We start from the raw sequence: 13,636 nt of genomic DNA on the forward strand, positions 1-13,636 counted from the left end.
TGAGGTGAGCAGAACCAGGTCAATTTATACAGTGATTACAATAACGGAAAGGAAAACAACTTTGTAAGACAAGATCAGTGATTGGTGAAGTAAACAGTCACAACTCCAGATTCCCGATGCTTAAGCATGCCTCTTTTTTTTTTTTTTAACATAAAATCAAATAAGAAATTTCATTAGTATTTTTCTATGATTAGTTTAGAATCAGCTTTTCTGTAGCCTGATTGGTAATACTTTTTGAAGTAAATTAGAATATTTTTCTTTTCCACTTTTAAAAATGAATTGTATTTTTCTGCATTCTCTGATTTTCTTCTCCGTCTGTTTCAAGGAAACTCATGTGTTTAATATGCTTCCTCAGAGTTTAGTTCCTATCAAAGGATTATTTAATCCAAATATCTGGGCTGCAAATTGAGCTGCTCCCTCAAGTGAAAATATAGTTGAATAGTCACGACCACTAGGCATTCGAAGTAAGGACCATTCATCCTAAGTTCCCCAATCATGTGTAAGGGGAAGACAGTCGACTACTGAATATTCAGTGTTACCAGACATTATTGGTCCCAAACCATTGCTTCTGCCAGCTACTGCCACGAATACAATAGAAACACCATCTCCTTCCTACTCTGCTTTAATCTTTAGAGTTTTATCTGGTCCTTTATGTGCAAATGTTACTCAAAGTTCACAGGGAATTTCATAGTTTCCACAAGCATTCTTAATTTTTTCACAATGACCAAGGTTGGAAATTGAGGCCATCAATACCACAACTCTTCATGGACTTTCCACATTATGAAGCAACTCCGCTCTTTCTGCCACCCATTCAAGTTTTTCTTCATCATCCTGGAGGCCTTCAGGAGTCACTTCCTTAAGTTTCTGATATGACTGTTTGTCTTTCTGTTGGATTCTATCACCAGATGGTCAGAGTCTCCAGGAATCATTATCAATAACATCAGTAAGAACAATTTCTTTTGCATTTACATCAACATCAAATTCAATCTTCATGTCAACCAGTGTACAGTTCTGAGGTAACCAGGATTTTTCCAGTATTTCAAGAATAGCCTATATGGAATGGCTCATGATATTCACTTCAGTCTGACCTATATTAACAAAACACCATTTTGTAGCAATAACCTGTTCTTCAGAGCATTGTGGATCATTGTGGGCATCATCTTGAAAAACAAGTCCACTTTAGATGGATAGAGCTTGTATCCTTCTTTGACACCAGGATTTCTTTTGAGAAAATAACCAGTTGCAATTCTTCTACATACCCATTCAAATGCAATCATTTCACATTGAGGTGCCATGAAAGCTCTCTCACCACATTTTTTGGTAAAAGCAGTTTTGATACCTGCTTCCTGTAACAACTCAAAAACAGATCTGGCAATTTTGTTTGAGATTTCAGCTTTTCCATGCAGGTGATTTTTTTCTAGCTCCATTGCCTGCTGTAATCTGTTGTTTAGACTGCAAGAGGACTTTTCCAGGACTATCCAACAATTCATAGACTTCTTTTGTTTTACCCTCATATAGCTTCTTACCAATCTGCAGTACTTCAGAGGTTGACATTTCTCTGGTTGTGGTGATGGCTAACAGGAAGACCAGCATGCCTCTTTCTTTTTTTCCTTCTTTAAAATTTATTTTAAGTTTTCAACATTCATTTCCACAAAATTTTGAGTTCCACATTTTTTCCCCATCTCTCCTCTCCTTCTACCCCCAAACGCCTTGCATTCTGATTGCCCCTTCCACCAATGTGCCTTTCCTTCTAACATCCCTCCCTTCCCTTATCTCCATCTTCTTTCTTGTCCTGTAGGGCAAGATAAATTTCTATACCCCATTACCTGCATTTCTTATTTCCCAATTGTATGCAAAAACAATTCTCAACATTTGTTCCTAAAACTTTGAGTTCCAACTACTCTTCCTTCCTCCCTCCCCACCCATCCCCACTAAGAAGGCAAGCAATTCAATACAGGTTATATATGTGTAGTTTTGCAAATGACTTCCATAATAGTCGTGTTGTGAAAGACTAACTACATTTCCCTCCATCCTATCCTGCCCCCCATTTCTTCTATTCTCTCTTTTGACCTTGTCCCTCCCCAAGAGCATTTACTTCTAATTGCTCCGTCCTCCCATTCGCCCTTCCTTCCATGATCCCCCCCCCCCCCCGCCACTCTGCTTATCCCCTTCTCCCCTGCTTTCCTGTAGTGCAAGATAGATTTTTATATCAAATTGAGCATGCACAGCATGCCTCTTTCAAACATAGAACTGGCATTTATTAAGCACCTACTATGTGCTAAACACTGTATCAAGTGCTAGAGAGGTGATGGGCTAGAAGTACAGAAGATTTATTCTTCTTTAGACATGGCTAGTATGTGAATTTGTTTTGCTTGTTTATACCTATTTATCAAAAGGGAGGTCTTTTATTTGGTGGTGAGGGAAGTTGTTAGAAGAGAACATGGTGATATGTTCAATAATGATCTTAATGCCAAAAAAATGATGAAAAGGAAGACAAAAATTTCAATGAAACATTAACAAGTATGCAGAAGAGCAAATGAAAGCTCTAAAGGGGAGAAAGAGAATTATGGCAGTGGTGATGCTCCTGTGCTATATTTACCATATAGATATATGTAATGGATTGATGATTTCCTATATTTACTTATATATACATTTATATATTTATATATATTTCTCTTTTTACCTTCTTTGTAAATTGAAATGATCATGTTTGTGAGGTTCACAATATAAAAAAGAAAAAGAAAAATTAAATAATTCAGAAGTTAAAAAAAGCAAGTTTTTGAATTTTTTAATTTCCATCAGACTGTATAGCACTTAAAGTTATTTCAATTAGTTCCCCAATAGATGTACCAATGTAATTACAGACTTTGTGTGTATGAGAGAGATATATGCTTGAATAAAATCTATATACCTACTGAGTTAATAATTAGATTTCAGAGCCATGCTGAATACTGAGTAACCCTTATCTAGTAGATTTATACTAAGAATTGGGATTTGACATCCCCAGAGATGACTCAGAGGTCTAACTCAAAGATGTAGGTTATATAAATTGTAGTTTTGTCATAAACAGATACATGGGAGGCAATTGTCAGTGGTTTTATTCTATTATAGCTTTTTTATGTATTTAAAAAGACTCAACAAAGTCTACAGTTTGTGTTAAATACAAATGCAGTACATAGTCCAAAAAATAATAATGTTCTTTTTCTTTTAACCTTATCGATTAAATATACATCCTTTTTTATAGCGTGTTTTCATGGACTTCTATCTTTAGCATTTTGGAAAAATGCTTGTGTTTCTAAAAGAGAGGCTGCATATAGTCAGGAATGCAAAAGGAGGATAAAGAAGACCTTTTTTCTATTACTTGCTTAATTTCTCATTTTCTTTTCATTCTTACCCTTCCCCCCACTTCCTCTACATCCTTACAGTCACACCTAATAAAGAGCAATTAGCAATATAATTTAAGGTTTCATAGAAAAATGTTAGTAAAGTATAAGCTTCTATTGTTAGTAATGCTTAAGCCTGTGCGTAGCTTTGGGCTACACTGTTTCAAGTAGGAAGACTGGTAAAGTTGGTTACAGGTGTTAGTCCCTTTGAACTGGAATCTTAGAATTAGACTATTCTAATGAAGTGCCTTGAGAAAAATTCTGGAGGAAGACTTGCTATAAATCTTTTAATTTGGTCAGTCCATATGTCTGGTGTATGTATACTTCTTTTAAGGAAGGAATGAAACAAGTATTTAAGTACCTGCCAGACACTGTGCTGTATGCTTTGCAAATATTATCTCATTTGAGCCTTACAATCAGTATAAGAGGTAGGTGCTCATGTTATGGTTGAGGAAACCAAGGCAGACGTTAAGTGAGTTGTTCAGGGTCACATACCTTATATCTGTGCCTGGCACTCTATCTACTATACTGCCTAACTTTCTTTTCCCAGCATAATGGAAAAGGCTGCCAGTTACTCCCCATCCCTTACCTCATTGGAATTCTGCTGTATTTTGAGTGTATTGAAACTTCCTTTAGGTTTGTTGCCAGAAAAGCAAAGTGAGGAATTAGCAAAATCATCTGCCTCCCTAAACTTAGTGATTTTATTAGCACCGTGCTGATGTCCAGTTGTTCAGTTCTGTCAGATTCTTCATGACCTTATGGCCCACAATATGCCAGGACCTTCTATTCCCCACTCTCTTTCAAAGTCTGTTCAAGTTCATGTTCATTATTTCCATGACATTATCAATCCATTTTATCCTCTGCCATCCTTTTTTTCCTTTTGCCTTCAATCTTTCCCAACATCAAGGTCTTTTCCAATGAAACCTATCTTTTCACCATGTGGCCAAAGTATTTAAGCTTCGGTTTTAGTATTTGACTTTCCAGTGAATTAATTAATTTTTTTTAAGTATTGGCAGATTTGATCTCCTTGCTATTCAAGGGACTCTGAAAAGTCTTCTCTAGCACCATAATTTGGAAGTGTTGATTCTGTGGCGCTCACCTTTCCGTATAGTCCAACACTCATAGCCATATGTTGCTTTAGGTCTGTATAATTATCATTGAGATTATTTATATACTCCTATCATTTATATTTTTATGTAGGTATTGGGAGTGCAATGACTCAGTTGCTGAGGTATGTGTGGAATAAGACCAATAACCAGCCTTTTTCAGTCCCAGTCTTTTCCACTCAGTCTCTGATTTGTATAGAACACCATTAGCAGCATAGCAAAGGAAAAGAATTAAAGGGGATTTTTTTTTTGTTGCTTCAAGTCAAGTAAGAATGAGAGACCCCAAGAAGAAGCAGGAGAAAAAGAATTAAAAACATCAACTACAAACTTTAAAATACTTAAAGGCTATGATCACTAGCTCTCTGTCTGTGGTTGGCAAGGTCTACATTAAAAGAACTAAAGAACTGGTAGGAATTTTCCCCTCCCACTTCCACCCCAGCCCAATGGAGAAGATGCCACATTGAAGTTTATAAGAAACAGAGGGAAGTAGAGAGCAACAGCAACTTGGTAGAGTTGCCAGAGAGCAACTCAATGCACCCAGAAGACACTGAAGGCTCTGCAGTGTCAGTGGCATGAACTGTCCTAGGTGTGCATGTCCTTGGACACACAAGTTCCTTGTGGGTGCCCCTCCCTACTGGTGGTGTGATACTCTTTGGGACGGTGTACCTCTGTGTATATGAAGGCTCTTTTTATTTTATTTTTCAATAAAATGTATATAAAATATAATTTTTCAATTATGTGTAAACAAAAATTTTTAACATTAGTTTTATTTTTGAAAATTTTATGCCCTAATATTCTCTCCCTCTTTTCTTCCCCTCCCCCTTCCTTGAGAAGGCAAGCAGTTTGATATAGATTATGCAGTGCAGTCATGCAAAACATTATGGGGCTCTTTCTTGTCAATTCTTTTGCTATTTTATTGAATTAAATGTCTGTTGCTTTGAATTGTTTCTTCTGATTGGTCTAGTTAAAGAAATACGTGAGTCAGGGGACATGAATATGGCTTTAAAACTCACATTGTGCCTTGAGTTTGATGTAGCATTCTTAGGGTGTGTGTGTGTGTGTGTGTGTGTGTGTGTGTGTGTGTGTGTGTGTGTGTGTGTGTGTGTGTGTGTAAAGGCATGTGTACACTGAGTGCTTCATGCCACATATATAAATATATTCATATTACATATATTACGTGTGCTAGTCACCTCCATTTAAGCTTTATGAACTTTGAACTTCATGAAATCAAAGACTGTTGATCATTTATACTGAAGCTTCCCCAGAACCCAATGCCATCCTCTGCTCACAGTGGGCACTCAAAAAATGTTGATGATTGCCTCAATTCACTTCATTTTGTTACCGCAGACTTGGCCAGAGACATTTTCTTCAAATGAATGCCATCTTTGTTTTGAGATACTTTGAACAACTAATAAATGTGCACCACATATTTAATAAAACTTCATGCTATTACACTAATTAACCCAGAGCCAAGATTAAAGGCTAAATTATTTTATTGTCCCAAAAGGCAGAAAGCCCAGAGGCTCAGAGGCACTTTTCCTTCACCACACCAAATATAGTCATTTTCCACATCAGAATCTGACAATTTTTATTTTCAAAATAGCAAACATAATTCAAGGCTAGGTGATTTTTAGCAACAGTAAAAATAAGCCAATTAAATTATCATAAGTCTATTTTGGTAGGTGCTTTCGGACATAAAACACTTTTTAAAAAGCACTTCAAGGGAGACTTTGAAGTAATGAGTCCATGCCCCTTTTGAAGGTTATAAACAATAGAATTTGTATTGTAACATTGGAGAAGTTGGGAGAGACTAGACATTTTGAAAATTGTTATGCAATAGAATTCTTTACTAAAAGCACTTTCAATATAATTGTGTCATTTCCTAGATGCTGTTTGTAATTATTATTTCCCAGGATATCAACTTATACTACATCCATTTGAAAAACTCAAATTATATTATACATCTTTTCCACAAAGAAGCAAAATTCTATGTATCACCTAGGGATGCCTATTTCCTGCATTTTTATATTTTGGGGATGTTTTTTATAGGCTATATTCAGCCTCTAGGTAGGTTCTCATAATAAGCACATTACAACCATGCTTCTTAAGATAGTGAAAGCCTCCTTGCCAACTTTTCAATGATTTGTGACCATTTTTCATCATCCTACCCTCCAAGGAGAACATGACTTTCGTTTTAAAGCATTTTAATATTCTTTTGTTCATATTAAACTGAAGCTCCTAAGAATAGAAAAGAAAGACTTCCTATAATTGATAACTGCTCCGATAGGATCTATGTGACTTAAATTTTCTGTTCAGTTATGAGCAGTTCAGTCTTCTTGGAACAGACATCTCCATTTCTGAATTTTGACATGCAAATATATAAAATAGTCATGTGAACCACATGCATTATCTTCTTCCATTAAATTACAAACACACCTACTACACAAACCAGAGTCCCAATTGGATCATTTACAGTTAAGTGTTTCTTAATATTTTTATAGGATTTGGTATGGCACTCTTCCTTGACCTTTGTCTGCATACTTGGAGCGAGCCGGGCTATGCTGTTTCCCCTTTTCCTGTCATCTTTTCAACTTCCCACTATTAGAATATGTAATATTTCTTCCCTGATTATTCTCTCTTCTTTACTAAGTTCTTCTTGAACTTAGTTTTCTAAACTATTCATATGCAAGAGAAAAATGAGAAAAAAACAGATGGCAGAGAAAGTCAAGTATGTTTTATAAGAAATTTGTGCCTCAGTCTAGCAACACAATGATAGGTCATAAAAAAGAAAATACATGGGAGTAAACCTTTTTGTAGTGTTGATAGAACTATGGTTATTTGTTGTATTACTACATATAACATTTTTCTATTGTAAATCTGTAGTGGTAGGACTCTGGTGAAGTCATTCCTCTGAGAGAAAGGGTCATTTGAATGAGACACTAAACATGGGTGAGACAAGATGGTATCTGACTTTGATCAGTTATTGGATTCAGGCTAAGTCATTTATCATGTCGAGTTTATTTAAAAAAATATTCATTTTCTTAACTTTTTATTTTTTTGGTTGGTTTTACCTAGTTCTGAGAGGGGAAGATTAAAGTCCTTTACTATGGTTGTAGCACTGCTATCTATCTCTACCTGTAATTCATTTAGCTTTTCTTTTAAAAATTTAGATGCTAAGCACAGCCCAGGAAGCATGGAGCACAGCCCGACTTGGCAGCTACAGGACTTTGAACAGGCTTTAGGGAGCCACTGGTAGCAGCAGTTCCCAGATTGCTCAACCCACAAACGCCACAGACAGCTTCAAAGGTCAGTGGTAGGGCTCCTCCACCCAGGAGAGGGGAGTGCAGTCTGGACCCCTACCCCTGGAAGCAGCCACTGCAGCAGCAGTTTCCATTTTTGGAGCCCTCTGCCTAGAGCCCCTGGGGGAATTGAGCAGCTGATCTGAATCTCAGCCCTGAGTGGCAGCCCTGGGAGACCTCTACCTAAAGCCCCTAAATAGATACGAAAATGTAATTACCCTGTTTATCTTTTAATTAAATCTATTTTAACCATCACTTTTTCTGAGATCATAATTGCTACTCATGCCTTTTTTGCATCAGGTGAAGCATAATAAATTCTACTCCAATCCTCCATTTTAACTCTGTGTGTATCTCTCATTCTTAAATCTATTCATGACTACATTACTAATGATATGAGAATAAAGGTGGCCCCTGATTACAATCAAAACTTCAGGGGGATACTCCACAGGGATAAAGCAGATGGAGAAAGTGGGCATCACCTTCTGGGAACTGAGCAGATCTGAAGACTTACTGATATGGTAAGCACACAATAACTGTAAGGGAAACAATGATAGGTTTCATAGGAAACATTTGTAGTTAGAACTCTACCCTTCACTGACCTGATGTGACTGAAACTCCACAGGATCATGAAAGAGGGTTGCTTCTTAAAGGGTTTTGTTATTTTCTATAATTTCTGATTTGGATTATATTTATTTATCTTAATATGTAAATAAACTTTTACATATTTTTTAGTCTTGTGAACTTGTGAGCTTATATGGAATGTTGGTGACTACACAAAATATAGGTGGGTGGTAGGGCGTCAGATACTGAAGTTCAAAGATTATTTAGATGAGGGCAATGAGCCAGAAGAGTGAAAGCTCCCTCAAATACAACAGAGCTCCTGTATTGGGAAGGAAAATTCAACACATGGGTTAAATTAGGATCTTTTAACATTCTCTTTTTGTTTGTGATATTAAATATCATCTGTTTCCTTGTAGTTACTAACTAAAAGACCTGAGAAAACCTAAGAGAGGCTGTGCATTTATTTTAGACACAATAGGTTAGGAAAGAAGTTGGGGAAATTGTCCCTTCCCAAAGGGATTACAAGTGAAGGGGAACCCCAAGGAAAGAAAGGATGGATTTCAGGAATACCAAGTGATGAGGTGGGCCAATATCTAGGGCTTGGGAGAGGGGGGAAAGAAAAATGGGAATTAGACCAGGATCAAGGAGACTGTAGTGATAAGTCTCCTATAACAAACCACATAAGGGCAAAAACATCTCTGAGATAGTCTGACATGGAGGGAATTAGAAAGTGAATGTTTGTCTAGTTTTCCTCCTACCTTTCTATCTTCTCTCTTCAAAATGCATGTGTGTGTGTGTGTGTGTGTGTGTGTGCATGTGTAGAAAAAGAAAAGAAAGAAGTTTCTGCTGCCTGAAAAGGTGTAAAGGAAACAGGGGCAGCCAGTTAACGGAGGACTCTAAGCTTTCGTAGAGAACCAAATGGGTGCACTGAGAGTCAAAGGCAGTTCACTCATGCAGTGCTGGGCTAGGAGTCAAGAAGACCAAGTTTTTTGAAGAAGACCATTATTGATTAGCTGTGTGACCTTGGGCAATTCATCTAATCTTGCTCAGTCTCAGTTTCCTCATTTGTAAAATGGGTATAATAATAGCACCTATCTCCAAGGTGAGAAGCAGAAATGATAACAATAGCTGAAACTATGTAATGCTTTAAAGTTTTGCAAAACACTTTTATGTATATTACCTTATTTGGTATCATCATTGAAAAGAAATGCTTTTTTCTTTCATGGCTTAGAAACATGTATGAGTGAGCCTTCCCAAGGGGAAGAATTGAGTTGATTTCTTATTTATATATAGAGTAGAATGCAGATTTCCAGTTGTTGTTCAGTCATGCCCAGCTCTTTGTGACCCCATTTGGGATTTTCTTGGCAGGTATACTGGAGTACTTTGCCATTTCCTTCTGTAGCTCACCTTACAGATAAGGAAACTGAAGCAAACAGGGTTAAGTGACTTGTCCAGGGTCACACAGCTAATAAGTGTCTCAGGTCAAATTTAAACTCAGGAGGATTAGTCTTTCTGACTCCAGGCCTGGTAATCTATTCACTGTGCCATCTAGCTGCCCTGTTTCCAGCCACTTGTTCAATTTTTAATAGTTGCTCATAATTTTTTAAAAATATTGATCAATAGGAAAATAAATAACCTTGTCCATAGTTTTATGTGATGTTACAAATGGAGAACTGTGAAATATTTTGAAGCAAACTGATGGAGAATCTTCTCCAGTGGTCAGCTGATCATAGATGTATACTCTATATTAAGTATTTCAAGTGTTTTTTCTCCTTCAAATCTAATCTGGTAAGAAAGTAAATCTTCAGAGATTTAATAATTGGTTCAGTCGACTGTGTAGATTCTTCAGTGATTCTATCTAATCAAATGATATTTCTATACTAAAATAATACACAGTTTTCTTTACTATGAATTTTACTTGATATGGTACATTGGAATGATTTTCAGAGACAGATGTTAACAGACAGATGTATAAGCACTGTACATTCTTGCTCTTTGCTGAAAATGAAGTGTTCAGATCATTTTTCATGGTATGTAGTCATCTGGATTCAACTCAAATTGTCTCTGTTTTGTTGACAAGTTGCTACTTGAATGACTACCTTCTTTCCTTCTTGCTTTTAAATTTCTTTGGTTACTTTTCAATGTCAATGTCCCAAGGTGAGAGGTAACTTAACAAGGGGACAGCATAAAATGCTAGATGTAGAAGAGTAGCTGTACCTTTCTCTAGTATTAGATGCAAGGTGACTTTGTAAGAATAATTCTGAAACTGAGTATTGGCTGCATAGTTTATTATAGCTGCCCATTTTGAGAAATAAAAGGTGCAGAATATAGATTGATTTTAAAATTCACCCACTTACTTTCTTGGCTATCCAAAACAATTCTACTATTCCATTATGATAATTCATAATTTGGCTTTAAGCTTTATATTTGATTAACTCCTATGAGCCCCTCCATGTGCAGCTTGAGTTTACTTAGAGTAATTAATTTTATCATTATGACAAGAAATGAATTGAAGCCCATTCCCATTTGTCCTTGTGTAATTTAAACCCTTCCTCTATGGTTTTATTACAGCACAAAGAAGCATTCTACAGAATTCTGCAGTTTTCAAAGCTTAAGATCATTCATACTTTTAAAAAAATATTTATTTTATGTCTTCTGTTTCTTACATCATTATAGTTACCCCCTGTATCCCACTCTTTTTCCCTCCCATAGAGCCATATCATCTAACAATTCATTTTTTTAAAGAGAAAAAAAATCAGCACAACTGATTGATATATTGAAACAGTCCAAAACCATGTGCCCTGCGTCACATCTGTGGACCTCCCACCTCCATAAAGGGACAAATTAGAGGTGTCTTCTCATATTTCTTCAGTGGATTCCTGCTTGATATTTATAATCCACCAATGTTTTTAACCTTAATAGTTTATTACCTTGGAGTTGATTTCTTCCAAAGTGAAGAGACAAATCTGCAGAGCTGAAGGTCATTCTATCCAGCTGGCAGCACATTGCCCAAACATAACCTTTCATCAGCTCACAGAAAGATGTATCTGAAATGGCCACTGTGAATGCCCTGTGGGGGCACTGTAGACATTAGGATTGCTTCTTCATTCAAAGATGACATTTTCCTCTGTTGTGAGAAAGACAGACTTATGGAATCTTAAAAATGTGAAGTTGAAAGGGAACTTAGTGGTCAAAAAGTCCCATTATGGGAAGGCTGAATTTCAGGGAAATAAAATGATTTTGCTCAAGATCATTGGCTCATTCAGGTCTGGTACTCAAATCTCCTGACTCCTAATCCAGGAACTTTTCCACTACTACACATATTTCCTTACTGGTGTCATCCTAAACTTATGTGATTTGATTTATCCATGAACAAGAGCCTTAAACAGAGTTTAGGATATATTGAGTGCTATGCACATTCTTACTGATATAGATGGTTATCTTAACATGTGTGTGTTCATCCTTCATTGCTGAAGAAGACCATGCTATCAGAGAAACGATGACATGGCTTGTACTTGACTTTGTTTTGAGTGAGTGAGGCCTGTGAAGGTCACCAGCCTCACTTCTTCTCCAGAACCATCTGAATTCAGTGACCAGATGTTCATCAGGATGACTGGAGATGACCCAGGATGAGGTATTTGAGGTTAAGTGACTTTCCCAAGGTCACACAGCTAGTGCATGTCAAGTGTCTGAGCTGAGATTTGAACTCAGGTCCTCCTGACTCCTGCACTGGTGCTCTATCCACTGCACCACCTAGCTGCCTGGTTACCTTAATAGTAAGGAGTCATAGGCTAGGATCGTTGCAACGTTGAGTCATGGTCTTGGTCCAGGAAACATTTCAGTAATGCCCCTGTGTTTGTCAGATGGAACAGAAATAAACTATGATTCTATTACCAGAAACTAGCAAAGTCAAAGTAAGGACCAGGAATCCAATGAATCCATGGCTATGCTAGATCCAAGGTCAAGAAACTGGGAGATAGAGAGAGAAAAGAGATAATACAACATGTGTATTTCCATGAGAAGTTCAAGGATATATAATCAGGAGCTCAAAACAGAAGTGCAAAGGAGTGACCAGGTCTGTCATCAGGCAAGACAGATGAGTTTAGAATCCAGGAAATTTGACAGACTTAGACAATGAGACCCATATTCAATTCGACAAGCATTTAATCCTGCTTATTTAGCAGACATCCGCTAGACTGGCATAAGACGTGCAGAATACTGTGCCACGTGATGGGGGAGATGCTAAAATGTATCTATAATATCATTGATTTGCAAGTCCCCTCTAATGATGCAAGTCACAACCTGTCCATACTTGTGGACCTATGCTATCATGTCTGTCCATAAACTTGCCACCTAAGGTCCAGTCCACTGTCTAGAATCCTTTCACTCTCTCTTGATATCACATGGTAGCAGAGGAACATCCTGGCTGTTCATCTGCCATCCTTTGTCCTTGCCACATCAGCAGATCATCTTCTCTTTCTATTACACAATTCTGTAATGACGTCTTTTACTCGTGTTTGCCTTTGAAATTCCTCATTGGTTGTGCATCACAATTTGTTCACATATACCATATACATCTACATTGCCTTCTGGGTGATATTCTTTCTTAACTCTTCAGAGACTATTGTAATCCATGATCTTTTTCCATTCAGCAGCACTAGTGGTACATTATTATTAAAAGGATGGGCCCTTACTTTCACATGGGGTCCTTAAAGGAGTTTTACAATTTCCTAAAGACAATCCAGCCTGCTCTCCTTCTCTTGTCCAACTCTGGGTCCAATTCACTATGCATCTGTACTGTATGTGCCATATTGATGGACAGGCTCTATAGGTTCTTCATAACAAACATGTGTTATAATCTGGGAGCTGAAGATATTGGCCAGGGTTAGGAAGATACAAAGGTTAAATAACTTCTGATCTCATAGAGTTTCCATTCTGTGACTGTCAAGTTTGGTCAGCTAGAGGACAGAAGGATATGGAAGTAGAGATGACACCATTCCTACATTTCCTGGATATGCTATGGCCTAGGGTATGCATCCTGTTTTGTAGAGTTTTAAGCATTCATATTTTTTTTCAAGGAAGCAGGGAAAGAAGATAGACTCCCAAGTGACCTGTTTTCATTGCCAAAATTTTTTAAAATCCTGTGGACTCAAACTATTTTCCTTAAGAAAAGGGGAGGATCTAAATAAATTTACATATCTAGTAGACAATCATAGTAAGGTAGGACTCAGAAATGTCAGCCTGGTATTTTTTTCTTTTTCCCTTCTAGCCCTCTGATGGTGTTTGG

General features: G+C 37.1%; 1 pseudogene; it reads right to left on the reverse strand.

Moving 5' to 3' along the window:
* Nucleotides 1-201: 201 nt before the first annotated feature.
* LOC140512166 (bifunctional phosphoribosylaminoimidazole carboxylase/phosphoribosylaminoimidazole succinocarboxamide synthetase pseudogene) lies at nucleotides 202-1,554 on the reverse strand (annotated as a pseudogene).
* Nucleotides 1,555-13,636: the final 12,082 nt, after the last annotated feature.

This window comes from Notamacropus eugenii, chromosome 6, assembly GCF_028372415.1.
Source record: "Notamacropus eugenii isolate mMacEug1 chromosome 6, mMacEug1.pri_v2, whole genome shotgun sequence".
Taxonomy (NCBI): Eukaryota; Metazoa; Chordata; class Mammalia; order Diprotodontia; family Macropodidae; genus Notamacropus; species Notamacropus eugenii.